The sequence below is a fragment of the Electrophorus electricus genome, chromosome 1, assembly GCF_041902795.1.
Source record: "Electrophorus electricus isolate QZ-2024a chromosome 1, ASM4190279v1, whole genome shotgun sequence".
NCBI classification, from domain to species: Eukaryota; Metazoa; Chordata; class Actinopteri; order Gymnotiformes; family Gymnotidae; genus Electrophorus; species Electrophorus electricus.
Genome location: NC_137497.1, coordinates 36,221,859 through 36,244,508, shown reverse-complemented (window position 1 = coordinate 36,244,508; position 22,650 = coordinate 36,221,859). Strand labels below are relative to the sequence as shown.

The 22,650-nt window shown below is 45.9% G+C and overlaps 1 protein-coding gene and 1 long non-coding RNA gene across 6 annotated transcripts in view; one reads left to right on the top strand and one right to left on the bottom strand.

Moving 5' to 3' along the window:
• The window catches only part of cnksr2a (connector enhancer of kinase suppressor of Ras 2a), a 214,562-nt gene that overhangs the window by 98,919 nt on the left and 92,993 nt on the right, over nt 1-22,650 (top strand). The gene's annotated exons all lie outside the window — the stretch shown is intronic.
• LOC113576140 (uncharacterized) lies at nt 63-10,207 on the bottom strand. 2 transcript variants are annotated; one of them, XR_003410473.3, is made up of 3 exons: nt 10,147-10,207; nt 8,796-8,899; nt 63-153 (listed from the first exon to the last, which is right to left on the bottom strand). It is a non-coding gene; the product is annotated as an uncharacterized LOC113576140 (long non-coding RNA). The 2 variants fall into 2 exon arrangements; XR_014124587.1 differs by lacking the exon at nt 63-153 and adding an exon at nt 8,130-8,601.

The window sequence follows — 22,650 nt, the reverse complement described above, 5'->3', positions numbered from 1 at the left end:
CTTCCTGCATGCAGAGAGAAAGAGTTCCGTGTTAATCCAGTGGATAGGATAAATTGATATGCCAAGAATTGATCTGCCCTTCCTCCCATTTATATAACTGTCCATAAGTGGCTTGACTTTGTCTTCTCTCTCAGTCCCAGTATTTGTGTAACCCTGCATGAGAGAGAGAGAGAGAGAGAGAGAGAGAGAGAGAGAGAGAGAGAGAGAGAGAGAGAGAGAGAGAGAGAGAGAGAGAGAGAGAGAGAGAGAGAGAGAGAGAGAGAGAGAGAGAAGTCTCTGTTTGGGTCAGTTATCATCACATTGGCCATAATTCCCCAAGGCTCTTGTGTTGTCTGCCAGCACACACATGCTTATACTGGAGTCAATTAAATGGGAATGTTTGTTCAGGGTTGTTCAATGTTGTCGTTCCAGGGTTGTTCCAGGCCAGATGATGACAACAAATGAGCTAATAACAACTTAAGGTGAAACCGGGTCTGATTACACATCCGTTTATAAGGCCATAGGTTTATAAAGTTTGCTAATGTGCTCAGTTTGCTTTGCCATTGACCCTCTGTGTTCACTTAATGAGCTTCACTCTCATTTGGTGCATGAGAACTAGATATTTATCAGGCACTGGCCTTGTTCACGCTTTACTTTTTTGCTCCTCTCATATCACTCATCACTTATTTGTTTGGATGCTAGACCAATAATTGGCCAGAACTATGTGTTTCTTATGCACTTATTTCTACAGACACCTCTGCTCTGTCTCACCTACTTAAGGTCCTTTAGCACTATGTGATTTGTTTCCATGTCATAGACCTTTGCGTGCTTAGAATTCTTGTTTGGCACTAGCAGCAAATTACAAATACATATTTTTAATCTCCTTCTGGTGGCACGCTCTCATGACCTCAGAGGATCATGAAGAAGAATGTTACTCTGCTTTTTCACCTGCTAAGAAATACAAGAAGTGTTGGTAGATTACCGCCATCTCCTGTACTGAAGCGGAATATTTCCAGATCATTTGTAATCAAACTAAAACATTTTTGTCTCATTACAAATGCAACGCGCTTGTTCTTCCTCGTGTATCTTTTTTGTTTGTACATTAATTTCTTTGTTTCCAAAACCCAAGAGGATGAATGAATTTTTAAAAGCATGTTATTACCAGAAGGTGTCAGTATAAAACAATCATATTGTTCTATACCGACACCAGCAGATAGGTGTCTTAGAAATATGCCTCCAAGGATATTTTTGGTATTTGTGGTTAGATAATTAGCAGAAAGCCTGTAAGTTACACAGACCATAATCATAAATGTGAAATTGTGATATTAAAAGCCCTCAATGTTTTCATCAATTAGAGAAACAACAGTCATGCTTGTTGCCATTTTTTGCATGATGCATGGATGTTAGATTTTCTTTATCTTCAAAACTGAACCATACATATACCACATTGATCAAAAAATTGTTTTAAAAGATTTGCATTTAATAATGTTTTTTTTAATTAATGTAACGAATTATAATGTAGGTTTTGCGTAATGTCGGAAGAGCACAACAAAAATGATCGATCCTTTTCCTTCTCTGCGGATTAAAGGTACTGCTGTTCCGCTACGGCCCTGCTGGGGGCACTGTTGAGCCGCCGTGCGGGTTGGAGGGCTCAGTACAGTAGTTTAAGTATGTGTGGCATCGCCTATGGGCTTCTGAAATTTGCGTGAGGGAATGACAGGAGCTCTCTGCTCAACTGGGCCCATGTGGCAATGGCTACGGCTGCAGATTCCCTGACATCCTGCCGCACGTCGCCCTTCCTCTGCCCGTCCAGACGGTCTGGGCGACCTCTCGGCTATGCACTGTGATCTGATCCGCGGGTAATGGGGTTCGAATCGTGTGTGGTACACACAGAAGCCTCGCTCGAGTGGGCGCGGGGGTGAGCGTGCGTGCGTGCGTGCGTATGCACGCACTAGTGGGTGGGTGGGTGGGTGCTTGTGTGGATTTGGGCATGCACATGAGTTTTGGAGAGGCACGTATCTGTATCTTCTACGCATTCATATTTAATTGACTATAAACATACTTAAAATGCACGCTTATATGAACTCCCCAGACCACTTCATGCATTTTCTGTTATCCGCACACATTAGAGACAGGGGTCCTGTTTCCCTTTGGCTTTTACAACGCTCGACACGCAAGCGCACGTTTGTGCTACAGTATTTCCTTTGACACTATTCATCAATGACATCTTAGAAGTCAGTGGTTATGCTTCCCCGTTCCCTCTCCAACACTGTGCAGTCTCCAATGCATTTGCTCAGCATTATTGATATTCACATTTTTCGAGAGTGGTAGGTAAACAAAGAAAGATTATTTAAATGCCTCCGTCTATCATATGCTAATTTAGGGGTTAAAATTCAAGGGCACAGCTATACTCGTTCAGATGGCTTTACAACGGGTTTTACTTTGCCGATTACCTCATGAATAAAAAGGAAAGAAAATTCAGCTCAAGAAAATACTGGTTCAAGCCCCGTGGCGAGTAAACACGCATCAGCCAGCAGGTCACTGATTCAGCTAGTTCTACCGTGATGTAGCATCCAAATCCCTGAAGAAATGGCCGACAGAGGATGTTTTTGTCTGGCTAGGACTTCACATTACACATGCTGTGTGATCTTTGAAACAACTTTTCTGGAGTCCATCCGTAGACGGGCCCCATTATCGGCAATGAATGGCTCGGTAAGATCCGATACGGAGTGTTTTTTGTTGTTGTTGTTGTTATTGTTGTTTTCTGGCCACGGCGGCCCCCCGCTGATAAATGCAAGAGCCGACCAAAGTATGAATGAGTCACCGCTTACCGCGCCTCCGAGGGCTCTGATTACACGCCCGTGTTTCCCCACTTAATTGCGTGGCGCGAGCTGCGTAACGGCCACGCGTGTGCGCGGCCTCGCGGAGCCGAAGTCTCGCCGATGGAGCCTCGCTGTTCTGCGGCACATCCTCGGGACCACCCCCCACCCCCTTCCTCTCCATTCTGCTGGTTGGCTGCGGCGTTGCAGTTGGAACTGCTGCTTATGAATGAGATTTCAAGGCTGAATGGGAGGTGCGTGCGTGCGTGTGTGTGTGGGGGGTACTTTGCCGCACATATTGCATTCTGGTTGCAGCGACCCAGAGAGAAAGGAGGAACCCTGTACTCTCTTACATGCACGCAGCCAATAGAAATCTCCCCGCCACCCCGACACAGGAAACGTGGCATTGACACCGTGATCCGAATTCGAAAAAACGCGTACCCCCAGGCGACTGTGCTCAGGTGAAAGAGGGTCTTTTTGGCTATGCACCAGGGTACTACAGCCTGGAGATCAGAGGGAGGTGGGACAAGATAAATGACCAAGCCTCTTAAAAATGTGCTCATGTGCAAGGGAGGAAGCTGCTCTCTAACATGTGATTTGTTTAGACAAAATGACTGTAATTTGATGTTAGGGGTCATGGGAAGAGTCAGAAGGAGATTGGGAGCAAAGAGCCCTTTTCTTGTGAAAATGGACCCTTGGGGGCCATTGTGACCAAGTTTGGTGGTGGTGTTACCTGAGGTGAAGACAAATGCCTGGGTGGGGGGTACGAGGATGTGCGCAGTGGAGGAGAGTGCTGAGAATGATCACACACACACGCACGCACACACACACACGCACACATACAATATCAAGGGTATGAAATAATTCTGACACATTACTTCCTACTGCAGCCAGTCACACCTAATCGAACAGCCGTCCTGTGCAGCTGTTTATATATACGTGTGTGTGTGTGAGTGTGTTGATTTGCATGTTTTTAGACTGGCTAGCTGGCGTCTCATTCGTACAGTCTGTACCTTTTCACCCAATTACAAAATAAAACAAAACACACACACCCCAGCTGGCTAATGAAAGCTCTTCTCAACCCCCCCCCCCCACCCCCACCTCCCGCACACACCACTGCGGTAAACACTAGAACACCCTGAGCCTCCCTTAACAGATTTCATCCCTGGAAGGGGAGATATTGTGAGTTATGGTTTGCCTGCGCGCTGCCGTATCAGTGAGACGAGGAGACAGCCTGCATGTGCACCGTCATGTCTTACTGTGTTATTGAGCTGTCATACATGGGCTGCTGTGACTCCTCAGTGACATCAAGGTCATGGACGTATGGTGACCTCTGTATTCTGTTTGCTCCCGCAATTAGCATATGGTCGTGACATCAGTGGATCCTACTAATGCTTATGCAAGCATAGTACCTTGAGGTTTGCATATACTGGATTTTTCAGATATTTTTGCCACATTCACACAGCAGGGCAGTAGACAATTGTCAAACGTCCAAGATCACTAGATTTCAGACTTGTATGAAATCTCAGTCATGGGGGTTGTAGAACAACAGCAAAAAAGAGTAGCTATATAGAATGGCTGCTTATCTATAGCCTATATGACCACAGTAAACTTAATCATATGTTAATGTTAGATTGTTAGAATATTGTGTTGACACCTGGGTTCAGCTTTGAGAGGGTTAATGTCAATCAAGCCCAAAGAAGAACTGAAGTCTGCGCATTCACAGTGTGTGTGTGTGTGTGTGTGTGTGTGTGTGTGTGTGTGTGTGTGTGCGCGTGCTGTTAGGGATTATCTTCCATAGTGCACCCTTTTCTCTTGTGCTTTTTCCTTGTGTGCGCAATTAAAGTCTGCCAGTGTCCGTCAAGAACACAAAGCCCTTTAAAACCAAATCACAGTTGCACCCACTTCCCAAACAGAGCCTCAGGCTGAGCAGATGGTGCAGGACTACAGGAGTTTTTATCCTGCACTGTTATGATTAGCTTCTTTCTCCTCACAAGCAGCATCCTAGCTGCTGCCAGTCTGTCTCTCTCGAGGACCATCTGAGGGAGGATGGTGGAGGTGCTGGTGTTGACAGTGGGGCTGGGCGTGTTGATGGGGGACTCTCTAGCTGGCCTCCTTTCCCCTCTCTCTCATGTATGCTTCAGCATCCGCTTCTAGCCGGTTCTTGACGGCCACGGTCTCTGTGGCTGTGCGTGCGGTATGGTCTGCAGCAGCGCGGCAGGTCTATGAGCACTGACCTGTCCTTCCCAAGCTGATTCAAATCTTTTGCTCTGTGATGTAACTGCTGGACTGGCGCTCCCACCCTGACTGTGCTGTCCTCACTCTTACACCGACAAGAGTTCAGAAAGCCGCAGAGCAGTTCTGGGAAAATTTGAGGACTTGGTAATCTGCTTAATCTACTGCGCTTGCTCTCTCTCTCTCTCTCTCTCTCTCTCTCTCTCGCTCTCTCTTGCTCTCTCTCTCTCTTTCTCTCTTTCTCTCTCTCTCTCTTGCTCTCTCTCTCTTTCTCTCTTTCTCTCTCTTGCTCTCTCTCTCTCTTTCTCTCTCTCTCTCTTTCTCTTGCTCTCTCTCTTTCTCTCTCTCTCTCTCTCTCTCTCTCTCTCTCTCTCTCTCTCTCTCTCTCTCTCTCTCTCTCTCTTTCTTTTAAATGCATAAGATCAAGATGGTGGGTCCAGGATCAGCTGTCAATGTATGTACTGTATTCACTGAGTTGAAAACAGGAGCAAGAATTGAGAATATTGTCATCTGCATCTGTGCTGAAAAGGAAAGATCTTGTTGTGGATAATATCATGTTAGAGCTGTTTCTGGAAGGTGTGCATTTGTGTGTGCATTTATACTGTGTATCAGCATGTGTGTGTGCGCATGTGTGCATGTAAGTGTGAGTGTGGGTGTGAGTATTATGTGTGTGTAGCTGCAGTACTGTTATTTAGATCTTAAATCGCCCTCTTTCCAGAGGTTTTTGGGTTGTGAAAAAAGCCTGTGATTGAGCCTTTAAGCCCATTTCCTTCCAACATTTCGTACCCTGGAATACACACACACACACACACACACACACATGCATGCACGCACACATACGCACACACATGCACGCATGCACTCACACACACACACACACGCACACACACACACACACACACACACAGAAAAATTATAATAATAAAAAAATAATATTATGGCACCTCATTTTCAGAAAATAATCATCATCTCTCTTTCTCAGTCATATTATGTCATGTTATGATGTCCTGAAGGTTCTCAGTGTTTTGCTCTACTGTATTATCTACTGCAGTAACATTAAGTCTCTGCTGTTTCTAGTGCTGGCCCCTGTTCTATGTACTCAGACCCTCCTAATTAAATTTTAATTTATCCCATCCTTTGAATCTGTTGCTTCTCTTGCTGCTCTGACATCAGGCAGAGAAAAAAAAACACCAGGTTTGGTGTGTGTATGTGTGTGTGAGCATGTGAGAGTCTGTGTTTGTGAAGACTCAAATGAACCAGAATATATGAATACATTTGCCATTTCTATTGACCATATCCACTGTTCTCATTTCTCTTTTAGGGTTTTTCCACTTCTCATGTATTTATTTTTTGTCTTCTCAGATATTTCGGATCTTGTTCTGCGGCCACAGGACACATTTCCGTCTGCAGGATCTTATAGCAATCCTGGTCTACCCCTTATACTTAAGTCTGAAATCAGAGAGGCTTGGTGAGACAGTATTGGTAAAGCTCGTTTGATATTAAGGCTTTCTCCTTTCTCCCTTTCTGGGAGCTGGAGTGAGGAGGTGAGAGATTAGAGATTAGAGGAGTAATGAGATTAGAGGAGCAATACAGAGCCTCATCATAAAGCTTTCATATCAGTAATTAATGTACATATGCACTAGAATAAAACTCCATGCTTATGTCATTAATGCTATACGCAGTGCAGTAGGTATGTAACTGGAGAATAATGGTTATTGTTTTGACTGTTCTCCAGAACACGGGATTTGTAATAAAACAATGAGGCGAAATTACTGAATGGGAGCTTTCATTTGAGGGTTTTCACATCAAAACTCTTTTTAGACATAGCTCACATTTCAGTGGCCCATAAATATTTCATTCACTTCAGTTCAATTTTAGTCATACAGAGCTTTTTATGACAGACGTAGTAACAAGGAGCTTTGCAGAAGTCCAGAACGAGACCTCTACTGAGTAAAGCCAAGGGCAAGAGTAGCGAGGAGAAACTCACTCCGCAGGCCTGCGGAGAAAATCAGGAGAGGAGTCAGAGTCCGGAGGGGAAGCCATCCTCCTCTGGGCGACACCAGACAGCGAAATGGACGGAAATGACAAAAGAAGTGATAAAGGAAAGGTTCTTGGATCATACAGAGAAAAGATTGGTGAGTCAAGCTAGTGGCCACCATTAAATGCCTGACAGAAATAATGGTGGTATATTGAACGTCAGGGGGTGTTAGATATAAGAACAGGGCAAGTCTTGCATGCCAAAAAGCAAGGTCAGAGTTCACCCATGGATTTTGAGTTAAATATCGGCAGGCCAGTTGGTTCTTGTCTAGCTGCCTGCTTCATCACTGGTTCAAGCTTGAGCTCCACCAGCAGTTAAAGCTGAATGGCTAATTGTAGAGGTGGCGTTTGCTGATGGTAGACGTGGCATTTGCAGGTAGAGAGTGCTGCTGTCTGCTCTCAGCGTGAAGAGCAAAGAAGGGTCAATGCCAGTAAAGCAGGTCATCACAAGGCTGGAAAATCAATAAACCAATCAGATCCTTTCACAAAGGCTGTAAAATCAGATCCTTTGACAAGGCTGGAAAATCAATGAACCAATCAGGTCATTTGACAAAAGATTAGCTATCAAAGTCAATAGTTTGGTCCATTTTTAAGTGGGTTCAGCAATATGAGTGAACCTGTCAGATCAGAGAAGACCAAAGCAGGGGACATGGGTAATGTAGAGAACCCACATATATACATGGATCAAAGACCTCTATAAAGAGAAGAATACCCTATTGTTACCTTACAGGGTTTACAAGATAAACATATGTAATAGTTCATGAAGCACAATCAAGGAACAGGCATTTAGATCCAAAGCAACTTACAATTATGACAAGTACAATTAAAGGCCTTGCATAGGGGGCCTTAACAGTGGTGGGGCTTGAACCCATAACCTTCCAATTACAAGTCAAGTACCTTAACCACTGACAGTGCGTGTTTAAGGTCATGTGTGTACAAGAGATGCAAGAGGAAATAAAGAAGTGCAAGAGAGAATGTGTATGTGTGTGTGTGTGTGTGTGTGTGTGTGTGTGTGTGTGTGTGTGTGTGTGTGAGTGAGAGAGAAAGAGATTGCGCTGCCATCCATTAATAATGAATGCATTTCGGTGTGATAGATCAATTTAAAAGCCTCATCATCACTAATTAGTAGTCCTTCAGGGAGAGTTTAATTGGTGGCTGTTAGTCTAACACTCGCTGGAGGCAAATGTTAGCCATGTTTCACTTTGTGTATTGGCTTTGTGTATTGTGTGTGTGTGTGTGTGTGTGTGTGTGTGTGTGTGTGTGTGTGTGTGTGTGTGTGTGCGTGTGTGTGTGTGTGTATGTGTGAGTTTGTGCGTGTGTATGTGTGTGTGTGCCCAAATTCATCCTCTCCAAAGTCATGCATGGGTCATACACTCCAGAAGCTAAAAGGTTCTCAGAATGTCATTTAGAAACCACTCTGCTCCTTCTTGGTTGTCCCTCTTCCTTATGCCTGTCCTGTCATCTGTTTAGAATGCGTTCAGTAAAAGATCTAAATCCATAGTTATTGCCACATCCTCTTCTCTCTGTGTTGCTGCACTTGGAGAGAGAGGGAGAGAGAGAGAAAGGGAGTGAAATGGCTAGAGAGGTGGAGAGACGCAGCAGAGACAGGCTGTTGCTATGGGAACTGCCTGGTGCCTCTCACACGTTTGAAACTTTTGGATGAGATGGAACCTGTCTGTTAGTGTTAGTGTTTGGATGCACTGGAGACAGGCATTTGCTACTCACCCAGAGTGATCATCCTTCAGTCTCACAGCCCGCAAAGCAGCATTTCCATTTCAGAGATGTCATCAGCATTGCAGCATGGCTGTACCAGCGCCCCGAATAACGTCCTGGCGTAAAAAGAGAGCTGGAACGAGAGAAAGACTGTGCGAAGCAGACTGCGTGCTTGCTCATTCTGCCTGTGGCTGTTCTGTCTGCACCACATGGCTCAGCAGCCGTGAACAATCTTTTTCTTTTTTTCCCCACCTATGCCAGTTTGTGAGAAAACGGGCAACTCCAGCAGACATGGTTTAGTTTGTTATTGTGTTGTAGTTATTCCCAGAGTGACATTATTTTGGCTTGCTACGTGTGAGCTGTAAGTGTCTGATCCCTGGATTGAGCCTTTCTTAAGTCAAGATGTTATCTTAATGCTAAATGCTATGTGTGGATATGCGGGTTTTGTTAGCTGGAACTCGAAATAATTTGTAGCTTAATGGAACTGTATAAACATCTTATCTTCCAAAATGATTTTTGAGCATAAATACCAGAATTTCTATAGCACAAATACCAGAATCTTTTACAGAATTTATCTTTCCTTACACACACACACACACACACACACACACACACACACACACACACACACACACACACACACACACACACACACACACCATCAGTCTTTCAAATGACATTCCACATTCCAGTTACAGTGATTACTGTGGTTACTTAATGCTACACGTACATATAACCCTAACTCTAACCTTAATTTCAATAATCAAAAGTAAATCATTTCTTGTAGTTTTTCAAATGCAAGTTTCAATTTTTTTTAGATAAAAAAGCATTTGTACCCATAGTCCCAACAAGGTCAAAAAGTCAAGTGTTCCTATCTGTGTGGATACATTTGGTTCCCACAGAGATATATAAACATGTACACACACACGTACACATGCACACACACAAATACACACATACTGCATTCTCTCTGGGTTTAGAAGCAGTATGATGGTTATAAGTATCTTCTTTTCACTCTAAAGATAATTGGAGACTTGCCTACAACAACCAAACAATAAACATTGCTCCAAATCGCCCCCGCTCCGCCCCCTCTCTGCCCCGCTCCGCCCCCGCTCCGGCCCGCTCCGCCCCCGCTCCGGCCCCTCTCCGCCCCCTCTCCGCCCCCGCGCCCCGCCCCCTCTCCGCCCCCTCTCCGCCCCGCTCCGCCCCTCTCTGCCCTGCTCCGCCCCTGCTCCGCCCGCTCCGCCCCCTCTCTGCCCTTGCTCCGCCCCTTGTTGCCGCCACATCTCTGTTCATGCCTTCGCCCCCCTGCCCACCCTCCCTCTAGTTTGGCACAAAATTGAAATCAAAGACGCTCACTCACCTTCAAAACCTCACTGCCTTTCTTTTGCTTCCCGGTCCCAGATTGCGTGAGCACGTCTGCAGCCCCTGCACCATCTCTCTCTCTCTCTCTCTCTCTCACACACACACACACACACACACTCATCGCCTGCTTACACCAGATCGATGTGACACAGATGCTCCTTTCAGTCAGGGGGTGTGTGTGTGTTTGTGTGTATGTGTCTGTGCAGTCACGCTTGGCCCATGCGTACTTGCATGCCAGCTACACCCACGATACAATCTAACCATGATTATGCTGTTTTCATCTTGTGGGAGTGTATGCAGGGCTAGAAGGAGATTTTATTTTGCTTGATTTCCATATTGACATTTATAATATGTCTCTCTCTCTCTCTCTCACACACACACACACACACACACACACACACACACACACACACACACACGTCGGCACACACACAGAGGGGCAGGAGTGGTCAGGGCTCTGCGATGTGTGGCAGTATCCAATGTGTCAGGTGACCCAAGCACGGCGCAACTCAGCAGGGCTGCATTATAGATTGCAGATCACAGCATGTCTGGGGAAGGCTGCTTCCGAGGCCCTCTGTGGAAAAGCGCTGACCCCTGTGCTGTATCGACGCCTGCCACACCTGCCACCTTATTGGCTGGCGTGAAGGTTGAGGTCACTGCCTGATGAATGGCTCTGGCGGTGGAACTAATTCAAATGAGCTCAGGAGACCTGAGTTTCCCACAAGGCCTTAAAAATGGTGAGAAGAGCCGTCACTCTAACAACGTGTACAGAGCTTTCCATTCACAAGGGTCCACTTTATACCAATAATGTGTGTGTGTGTGTGCTTGTGTCTGTGTGTCCTATGTGTGTGTTTGTGTATGTATGAGATTCAGTCTCATTCCGGTCTAATTGGACAATGAGAGGATGAGTGGTGCTGAGAAACAAGGCTGAGACAGTTTTTACTGGCTAATATAGAAGGTGAGTGGTAGTGAGACAGAGACGAGCAAAAGACAGAAAGAGAAGGATGCTATTTCATCACCAAAAGCTCAGTGAATATTTCATAATGTGAGTAAAAATAACTATCTGCACTCTCTCTACTCCCTCTACCCTCCTTCTTCCTCTGTGTAGACTAACACCATGGCTACAGCTAGAATCCGCTCTATACAAATCTCCAGCACGAGCACATTAAATAAATCAAGCCAGTGCTGGAGTGCATGTAGGTACTGTATTAATACAAGTCAGTAGTCAGTTCTGATCCAGGAGAAGCATATTTAGATTATGGAGAGCAAACTCCGATCTCAGAATGGTGGGCTTACTGTGAGTAACCAGATTCACATTACCTCCAGAGTGTCACATCAATACTCCTTATCTTGCTCTGATAGTGAACTGCCATGGAAAAATAAATGGTGCTGTTTCTTTCCTGTGTGCACCTGATGTGATGGGACATAAACTGCTGCAACGATTCATCGCTTCTTTTTTTCCCCAGTCAGCCATGTTTTGCACAGGAAAGGAGCATAAAGGCGGTGACACATCTGTGTTTATCCTGACGATCACCTGCCATGCTCCTCTCTAAGATACGTGCATAATTACAGCATGCAGGTGTAATTAAATCTCAATTACAGCACACACTCCTGTGTTCCGCACAGATCACAGAGGGAAGCAGCAGCAGGTTGTGCATTCCTACACACACAGGACACACTGCTGATGAAACTCAGGTGGGTGATGGATAATGGGTGGAGGTGTTGGATTGATCTCCGTTAAACTGGGATAGACGGCAAACTGGGAAGCCTGAGGTCAGATATGGCCTGGACAAACACGTGCGTGCTCACACACACACACACACACACACACACACACACACACACACACACTGGCTGCTAGCTGACTGGCAGATAGTATTTCACTATGTAAGTTGGGCTTTTGTGATGCTATGACTCACTAGATCTAAGTACTTCTACTGAACTCATTTCAAGCAACCTGTGAGAGTTTGTGAGCATGAGAGAGAGAGAGAGAGAGAGAGAGAGAGAGAGAGAGAGAGAATGTGTGTTTGTGTGTTTGTGTGTTCGTGTGTGTGTACTGCACATTGACACAGGTGTGGTGTATGTATGTGTGGGTGCAATTGAAGCGCTTAGTCAGTCTCAGAGCTGGAGCTCTGGACAGTAGCCTCTGGATGAGGAGCCTGGCATGTTGCCTCAGCAACAGCATGGACGCCACGTGGAACACGTGTGCCTGCCCTCTGACTCATCACAGGCTTTTGTTGGTCAGAATGTTAAATACAGAAAAGAAGTTCTTTTAGGATTGCAGGGTTGCAGTTCTTGGTTCTCAGGGCAGAGCTCTGCTGTTTGCCCTTTCATGGCTTGTCATCTATAGCTTTATATCAACCGACCAGATAACATCATCATATTCCAGTTTTGGAAACGTTATCATTGATATTCCACAAATATAGTGTCTTGAGTTGTGGTGGCTAGTGGAACATATACAGTGCAGACACACACACACACACACACACACACACACACACAGAGAGTCTAGGGACAACAATAAAGAGGGACAAGGCATAAAGAGGTAAGATGAAAAGCAGCGAGGAAAAGACTGAGACACAAAAGGACGAAAGTCCTGATGCCAGACTGTAGAAAAGAGGAAGAAGAAGGAGGGAAACAGAATGGCAGCAGTGAAGCAGTGAAGGAGAGGGTGGTAGAGTTGGCCAGAGGCCTGAGGAACAGAGCAGAAAGAGCGAGAGAGGAGAGTCAGTCAGAGAGGGCTGAGGAACAGAGCAGAAAGAGCGAGAGAGGAGAGTCAGTCAGAGAGGGCTGAGGAACAGAGCAGAAAGAGCGAGAGAGGAGAGTCAGTCAGAGAGGCCTGAGGAACAGAGCAGAAAGAGCGAGAGAGGAGTCAGTCAGAGAGGGCTGAGGAACAGAGCAGAAAGAGCGAGAGAGGAGAGTCAGTCAGAGAGGGCTGAGGAACAGAGCAGAAAGAGCGAGAGAGGAGAGTCAGTCAGAGAGGCCTGAGGAACAGAGCAGAAAGAGCGAGAGAGGAGTCAGTCAGAGAGGGCTGAGGAACAGAGCAGAAAGAGCGAGAGAGGAGAGTCAGTCAGAGAGGGCTGAGGAACAGAGCAGAAAGAGCGAGAGAGGAGTCAGTCAGAGAGGGCTGAGGAACAGAGCAGAAAGAGCGAGAGAGGAGAGTCAGTCAGAGAGGGCTGAGGAACAGAGCAGAAAGAGCGAGAGAGGAGAGTCAGTCAGAGAGAGCTGAGGAACAGAGCAGAAAGAGCGAGAGAGGAGAGTCAGTCAGAGAGGGCTGAGGAACAGAGCAGAAAGAGCGAGAGAGGAGTCAGTCAGAGAGGGCTGAGGAACAGAGCAGAAAGAGCGAGAGAGGAGAGTCAGTCAGAGAGGCCTGAGGAACAGAGCAGAAAGAGCGAGAGAGGAGAGTCAGTCAGAGAGGGCTGAGGATGAGGACGTTGCAATTTCAACAAAGTTTTCTGCTTGATGGAGCTTCTTCCAAAGTCTTGCATACAAAGTTATGAAGTAAAACTTTTGATTTCTGAAATTAAAATGTAGATAATGGCAGCACAAGCGTGTGTTGGAGGATTTTACATCTCACGCACACTATGTTGAACAAGTTAACTTACATTTTATAGAAGTTTACAAGAAAACCACCCACAAGAGCCACCCACATACTGCACACACACACACACACACACACACACACACACACACACACACACACACACACACACACACACACACACACACACATACAGGCCTAGGCCAGAGCTGTAGGCTGGCTCTTGGATCAGGTGTCTATCTTGTAAACAGATGCTACAGGCTTTGTTTTAGAGCATGCAAGCTGGACACTGGTCTTGGCACAGGCTGCTGTACTCACACATACAAACACACACACACAAAGAATCAGCTACAGCTGAAACACTCTGGAGCTCATAGTGCACTGCTGTCTCTGCCAGTGAGATGCCAGTTTCTCTGCATAGCAGCAATGCTCTTACGATGGTGTCAAGTCACACTTCCGGCATTTAGCAGTTTATATACAGAGCTAACGTCCTCGTTGATTCAATTCTAGTATGAATCATCTGCGTGTTTGCTCTGTGTTTGTGGTTGTTGGATGTGTACACATTAGTGTATATTTGGCAGTGCTGTGTGTGTGTGTGTGTGTGTGTGTGTGTGTGTGTGTGTGTGTGTGTCCCATTCAGATGTCCATCCCCATCTGCCATTGAGGAGATGAGAGGCAGCCAGATCTGAAGGTCACCTCTGTGTGTGCTGTAGTTTGAAGCTGTAGTTTGAAGTCCAGACTGGGCTTGTTGTGGAGGCTCTGACTGTATACAGTTAACGCTCCAGTTAGCCTTCAGCGATTCAATTCCCTTACTCCTACGACAACCTCGTCCAACAAGTCTGCCTAACAGAGCTACATCTAACCCACTCCGTGCTGTTCACTCACAGCAGCAGTTATACCTACACCCACACCACTCTACTTAATGCTATGGACCCAATGTGTCTAGTCACAATTGCTGGGGCTAATTGGAGCCCATTTTAGCCAATCTATTCCCCAATATAGCTAACGCTCTCCAGCTATGGTTATGTTATGAACACCAGGAATCATGCTCAGCTCAGCACCACCACGCCTACCTCTTCTCACACACGCCGCCGATCTGGTTCTGGTTCGCCAGAATAACCATTCTCCCCATTACTGGCCCCCAGCTTAAGCTCCCCTACCTCGCATTCACTTCGTGGAGTAATGCCAACCACATGTTGCACGCTGAGCATTCCAGATATGTGTTTGTCTTCCTGGTTTTCAGCTCCTGCCTATGTTTCAGACCTTGTCTCCTGCCTGCCCCCTGGACACCTCCCGGACTCTCCCGTGTTATTGACCTCGGACCGACCTGACTATGAATACCTGCCTGACTCCTCTAATCTACACCCAGCCCGGCTACTACTAACCCACTATAGCCAGTCCAGCTACTACTAACCCACTATACCCAGTTCAGCTACTACTAACCCACTAAACCCAGTTCAGCTACTACTAACCCACTAAACCCAGTCCGGCTACTACTAACCCACTATAGCCAGTCCAGCTACTACTAACCCACTAAACCCAGTCCAGCTACTACTAACGCACTATACCCAGCCCGGCTACTACTAACCCACTATACCCAGTTTAGCTTTTACTAATCCACTGTACCCAGCTACTAATAATCCAGTATACTCAGTCCAGCTACTAATGTACTGTACTACATCTAACCAAATGACTTTATAGATCCAGATGACTGAATACAACTTGAGTAATTTTAGGGTTAGGGGGCCTTGCTCAGGGACCCAACAGTGGTGGAGCTTGAACAGAAGAACTTCCAGTTACTAGGGGAGTACCTTAACCACTAAGCTACCATTGCCACTACCACAAAAAACACTACACCTAGCTACTGCTAACCAACTGCACCCAGTCTACTCCTAATCCAGTGCACCCTGCATGTCCAGCTACTACTAACACACAATACCCAGCCCAGTGACTACTAATGCACTGTACCTATACCAGCTACTACTAAACTTCTATACCCAGGTCAGCTATGGCTAACCACCTCCACCTAACTCAGCTATAGCTAACCCACGAAGTCACTCTTATTGTCTTTATGTGTTAAGCAAATGAAGGGGCAATTCTCCATCAAATGTTTAAATTGTCTGGACTGTATTTGATTTTTCTTAATAGTAAAGCAGTTTTGTGCTTTCACAGAGAAAAGGCAGCCACTTCAAATGTTCTAGGAGTTGTCATGAGTGAGTGTCAGATGAGGATGCAGCTAGAGTCTGGTGACACATATATGATGTGTGGGTGTTTCTCTGTTAAGAGGAGTGTTCAAATTCATAACACCTAAACATTCCTGCTGAAATGTGTCTGCCAAAGTGTGCTAGTTCCAGCATATGGAAGCAGAAGCTTTCTTTGGCATGTTAGTGTTTGGCAGCAATCAGTAGTTAGCTGTGAAATATAGGTATACTGTGAGAGAGTGATGGAGATGGAAAGTTCATACTTGTGTGTGTGTGTGTGTGTGTGTGTGTGTGTGTGTGTGTGTGTGTGTGTGTGTGTGTGTGTGTGTGTGTGTGTCCATGGGAGTTATTGGCTTTAAAGGTTTATCTTATGTGCATCCATTGTCTAAGTTGTGCCCTGAGAATGACACCACACACACAGGTCACAGACACAAAGTCACCGGACAGTTGCCATGGCAATGTGCATCCCAGAGGCAGGGGTTGCTATAGGAATTGCAGATTCCTGAAGGGGCCTGTGGTAATTGGCAGGAACACTAGTGTCAGGATTTACTGGATCGCTGGATTTTATTTCCACAAGAGTTTATCTGCTGTGGTGGAGGTGCAGGCTTTTATCATGGTGGTAACTCACAGCTGGAGGATCAGTGTGTGTGTGTGTGTGTGTGTGTGTGTGTGTGTGTGTGTGTGTGTGTGTGTGTGTGTGTGTGTATGTGTGTGTGTGATTTGAAACATTTGTAAAGCAGTTTTAAGTGACCTTATTTTATTTATTATGAATATCACCTGGGATACTAATAATATTTTAATTATTATTATTATTATTATTTTTGTTTTAATTATTCAATGAGTAATATGGAAATAATGGCAGATATTTAGCTAATTACTGTTTTTTCTAAAACTTTTAACACAGCCTACTGCAAAGCAAACCTGGTGAATCAGTGAATAAAACCCCGACAGACCTTCATAAGGAATCTCAGTAATACCATTTCACTTTTCATTACCCATTAAATCCCAGATTATCCAGATGTTTTTGTCTGATAACACTGGATGTTTATTTCTGGGTCAGAGTTCAAATAGCTATGGCTGGCGTAACTGTTATGGATTTAATTGCACAACTCTTTTTTGCCCCCTTTCTTTTCTGGTTTTGAAATCCAAACATATCAGGTGCAGGAAAAATAGTGAGGTTTCCAAAGATCCTCTTTTAGGTGGGGTGAAATCTTTGCTAGTAACCAGGCAACAGTGTTGCCTGGACCCTCCACTTGTGGTAGAGACATTGCCACGTGAAGTCTTCTGCACGTGCCGCTCTGTTCTCTGTGTCATACATCTACTGTACTTCCACACACAAAAATATACACATGCGCGCACACACACACACACACACACACACACACACACACACACACACACACACACTCACACATATACGCATGCACATGCACGTCAATGTTAATGAGCTGTGTAATTATTTCATGGCAAAGTTTGTATTGTGCTGACTGAAGCTTTGAACTTTAATTGGGTCAGCCATCCAAACCTGCAGTGTACTGTTAGCAAGCAAAGCAGCCAGTTGAAAAAAAAAAAACCCTGCTCACACAGAGGAATGCCCCCGCACCTTTCTCTCTCTCTCAGACATGCACTCACACTCACACACATGCACCCACATGCTCACACACACATAGGTACTACAAATGTGTCATTCAGTGGAATTGGCTACACCTTGGCTGACTGCTGCTAATAAAATTACATTGCACAGCTGAGATACATATCATTACTATAACACTTCGACTGCTTGTTAATTAGTAGCATATTATTCCAACAACAGCCCCTGTTTTCTTCTGTCACAGCCCTGAGAGCATCAGCATGGGACAGAGCGAGAGCGGTTTCTCGGCGCCCTCTCTGTGTGTGATGTAACTGTTTGGCACAGCTGTGCTTCCTTCCCTCCTCCAATCAGAGGTGGCCCTTTCAGCCACTCATCGACTTCTGTGAGCCATGCGAGACTGATGCAGCAGATACAGGTCCCACTGCGAACTGCGGACAGACCGCCGAGTGCCCTCTTCTCCTCCAACTGTCACCTCTGATCAGGTGGTTAGGCATGCTACCGCGTGTTTGAACGGCAGTGAGGAATTTGCCCACGCCGCTCGATGCACCATCGGGCCAGGCCTGGTCGTCTTCGTGGACAACTGGACTGAGGCCATGGGTGTAGCACGAGGGCAGAAAGAGGAAGCTTTCCAGCCAAGTCCTCTCTCAGGCCAGAGAGTGCAGGACGGCTCTCGCAGCTCGGGGGGGGGTCACACCAGGAACCATATGTGGTCTTCTCCTTCAGTGCGCCACTTCATGTGTCCAGCCGTGCAGCTGGTGTCACACTGGCGCTTGGTGAGGGGATGCTGGAGTTCGCTAGGCAGGGTGGGAATGTTCACCTCCTGGTTCTTCATTCCAGGCTGTCACCCTGCCTCACCTGACAGAGGGTGCCCATTTCAACAAAAGGCCTGGAACTTCTGCACAGCTACCACTGCTTCGTTGCAGAAGAAATAAACACCACTGCTGACCCAAAGCTACCTCTTTTCCGAATGTACAGCTCTGTTTTTTGTAGTCAGTATTAGTGGTGGATCCTCTTGCTAGTAGCGAGCCATGAGCTCTTCTTCGGGGAGCATTGTCAGGTTGGTCCTCAGCCCGCCCAGCTCGGTGTGTTTTGTGCATTACCTTTAATCGGCACTGTATCGTGTGACACAACAAAAGTGCTTTCTTCCTCACGCTGTGGCACAGTGTGTGTGTGTGTGTGTGTGTGATGGGGGTTCTGTGTGAGTCCAGAAAGCTGTTACTGAGAGAGAGAGAGAGAGAGAGAGAGAGAGAGAGAGAGAGAGAGAGAGCGAGAGAGAGAGTCTTTGTGTGTAAGGTGGTTTGTAGAGGAATTATAAGAAAGTTAAAGATCTCCACTTTCTTTCTTTTATCACTCATCATAGTTTGGGTGCAGAGCAGAATGCAGAAGAAAGGAAGTGGCAAGGGTGGGGGTTGTGGGGGGGGGTGCTGGGGGTGTCCTTGGATTCCAGCACCTGGGTCCACAGTGACACTCTGACGGCCTCACCTCCAGAGAAGGCAACAATACGACCTGTCGGCCCTGAGACAGCTGCAGCAGGGGTGAGGTCGGAGGAGCGGGGGACTGAGGACGAAAGAGCAGGCAGGCCAATCAGTGGCTGACCGCAGCGTAGCCGGCCACAGACTTTAATGTCCTGGGCAGCTCCCCCCGGACAGCAACATGATCAATGGAGGCAATGAAATCAATAGCAGAGTCTCTTGACAGTTTTCACACTGCATCTGTAAATGCACTCCAGTGTGCGTACGTATCGGCGTACCCTCATCATCCAACCTTTAAGCACCACACGCCGCATCGTCGTCCGCGCTGGCCTCGTTACGTTTACTCACGCATGTCTTCAGGCTGGGCTGTGCTGCTTTCCATGCCTCCTCCCCGCTTTGATCACTGTACCTGATTGGGGGCCGCACGTAGGCATCGATGCCGATCCCCTCCTCTCGTTAAGGCGTTTAGATCTGGCGGTGCAGCTGTGGCTCGTCCCCACCCTCCACAGTAAAGGCCCCGGGCAGCTCTACTACTGCCTCTGTCTGATTCCGCCCTCCCGGAGGGAAGGATGTGAGCACCTCGTAGCTTTTCGGCCCCGAGCCCTGAGTTATGCTGGTGTAATGCCTGATTTCTTTAATCTGCAAACAAAGTAATGCTTCTAAACTCAATAATAATTGCTTAATTAAAAATTGCTTATATAGGGAATACTAAAAACAATATAGACAGTGACTACAAATCAAAATATAGAATATATACAAAATAATATGTACAAAAAGATTTTTAAAATAATCTTTTTAAGTTTTATGTGATAAGGGGTTTTTTTAACACTTCTTGACAGACTTTTTGTTATAAAGATGCAGTTATTTGTCTGAACCATTCAAAGCAGAAAGCTACATTATTCTTTGGGAGACACAATATATATAATACATACTTTTTTCTTACAGTCTGCCTGTACTACCAAGACTCGAAATCAAATGAAAAGAATTTTTGTAAACTTTAAAGAGAAAGTGACACACCTGAATAAATAAAATGTGTCAACAACAAATACATTACTTTTACAATTTTGAATGAAAGCAGTAAGCCCTATAATAAATGATGTCAGTAATAAGTAAATACACAGTTGTTGTTTAGTCTATAGCAGACAGCTGCTAAATAAACATAAATAATAAATTGTACCCCACAGACACATCTACATTAAAAACGATGTCAAAACGTGTTGCAGTGCCATGAAGAGATAGCTATATTTACAACAACAAATATATCACCACTCGATGGGATTTGAGAAGTTTCGTTGCTGGGAAGACATGCATATGCTTTCCTCAAAAAATATTTAATGGAGAGGAATTCACTTGCCAAACCTTAAGGCATTAATTCTGAATAAATTTATTTATCTAAATAAATGTACATTTAAATTTACAAACAGGTAATGGCTAATGGCAAGAGGATAATAGCAATTGTTCCTTTATTCTGCTTATGTAGCCTTTACACATTCTGTCTCTTACACACACACACACACACACACACACACATACATGCTTCTCTTCCTTTCTCCTCCTCACGATAGTTTTTGTCGTCTTCCTTTGTTTTAATGAGATTTAGTGGATAATAGGCTTCTGGCTCCTGCTCATTGATCCAGACAAGCACATCTCCCAGAAGCTTATAGAACCGCGGCTTGGCACATTGATTGCAGCGGGTGAGCCCTCAGCGTGCAGCCGACACTATACACACATACACGCGCGCACCCACACACGCGCGCACCCACACTCGCGTGCACCCACACACGCACCCAGATGCAATGCCTTTAGCCTACGTGCTTCTTTCTTGTCCAGTGCTCAGAAGGCGGCAGTGTGCTGTTTTTTGCCCGTTTTGTAGGGCCTCTGGTCCGCTGAGCGGCGCGTGCTGCAGGACCGCAGACAGAAAGTAAGGGGAAGGAAATTCAAAGCAGTGCCGTTTGAACTTTACACGTTCCATTAAAGTTTATATTACCTACTAGTACGTCTTACACCTGGTGTCGTATAGTTGGTCTTTTGATTACACTAATAATTGTCTAATTTTCTTTTACATGCTTCAACGATAAGCAATATTGCTCAATTGCCCGCTTGCTCCAAGACTTCAACTGTTAAGGGCAAAAGCGTTTTCGCAGCCGGTTAGTGCTGGCAGTAGAGTTCTGTTACTAGGGAAGTAACTCACATCTCAAGTCCCCGTCCTTGATGGATCGTTCTTCGAAGTCCGACCCCCTGACCTGCTGAAAGATTAACCTGACACAAAGCCAAAGCGAAAGCCAAAGTGTGTGTAGCCTATATTCTCTCTTGCAGCAATTTGAGCTATTTAATGACGCCCCATAATGAAGTGAAAAATAAAGCGAGATTTTTTCATGCTTGTGAGCACGTGGATACGCTTATTCAACATGCAGTGAGCGCCCGAAGTTCGCAGAAATTCTCTTCGTTCTCCCTTCGTTTGCTGATGCTCTCAGATGCTTTGCCAAGCAAAACGCTGCTGCGGCGCGGCACGCCATGCTACAAAATCCCGCACGATCCGGGAACAGAAAACTTGTTTCGGAGGCAGAGGGGGAGTAGCAGGGGGGAGTTGAGGAAGGGAGCGTAGGAGCGCCCGGAAGCCTCTCGTCCGTGCTCGCGCTGCATAATCGGGTCCCCAGGGCACAGGCGAGTCAGCGCGTGAGAACGTGCCCCATTTTTCGTTCCGAAACTTTCCCACAGGCGCATGGCCGCAGAAATCGGGGTAGTGTGCCGATCGGCACGCGTCCAGCCACAAACATAATAACCGCCCACGCTGCCAGACTGTATAATAATGACGCGCAATGCACGCCAAATGTATGTCTGCATATCGCTTAGATTCAGATTACACGACACGGCGCGTCTTAATTGCAGAACACAGAAATGCAGACATTGTGCGTGACTCCAGACACAGTCTGTTGTGGATTCTCGAGACACCTGGCTACTTCCGCCTGAGGTTGTGCAGTGGATTATCTGGATTCGGTTGCCCTTGATTACGCAATAACACATATCGTTAGTGGTCTCTGTTCAGTAAACACCAGAGCCTTTGGGTACCTTTTCCACAAGAAAAAAAAGTGTAGCACTGTAAATGAGTGGAAATTGTGCATTCAAATAGGTCTTTAAAGTTGTCGCAGGGGGAAAGTACGGTGTCACCTGAGTCTCATTTCTAGAAAGAAAGGCATAGTTGCAAGATCATTTGCCTCTTGTCGAAGGTGAGCATTCATCCCGCCAAACTGGCAAGTTCTGCAGGAGCCTTTATATAAGCTGCTCGCCTGCCTTCTCCAGGTACCGCGCAGCCGTTTCAGCGAAGCATGAAAGTTACGTAAGCCAGTAAGGCCTCGGCGGATGGAGCACTGACCAGAATAGCAACGCGGCTTCTGTTGGCACATTGTCTCTCCACGCCTTAGCGTTTATGTCTTCAGCCCAAAAAGACCCCAAAAATGCTGGTCATAATATGGCCATATTATAGTGGTCATATTATAGTGGTCGATGTTAGACATTAAAACGAATTGCATGAACGCAATTCATTCTAGTGGTGGGATGGGTTTTTCTAGGGAAAGTTGACCTTCATGAAAGAGTCCGAAATAACAAATTCCCAACTGGTCTATGCGCCAACAAACAAGCAAACAAAAGGAATTTGGAGTCTTCGTGAAAGATGTGTTGTATGAAGCAGTTACTGTGT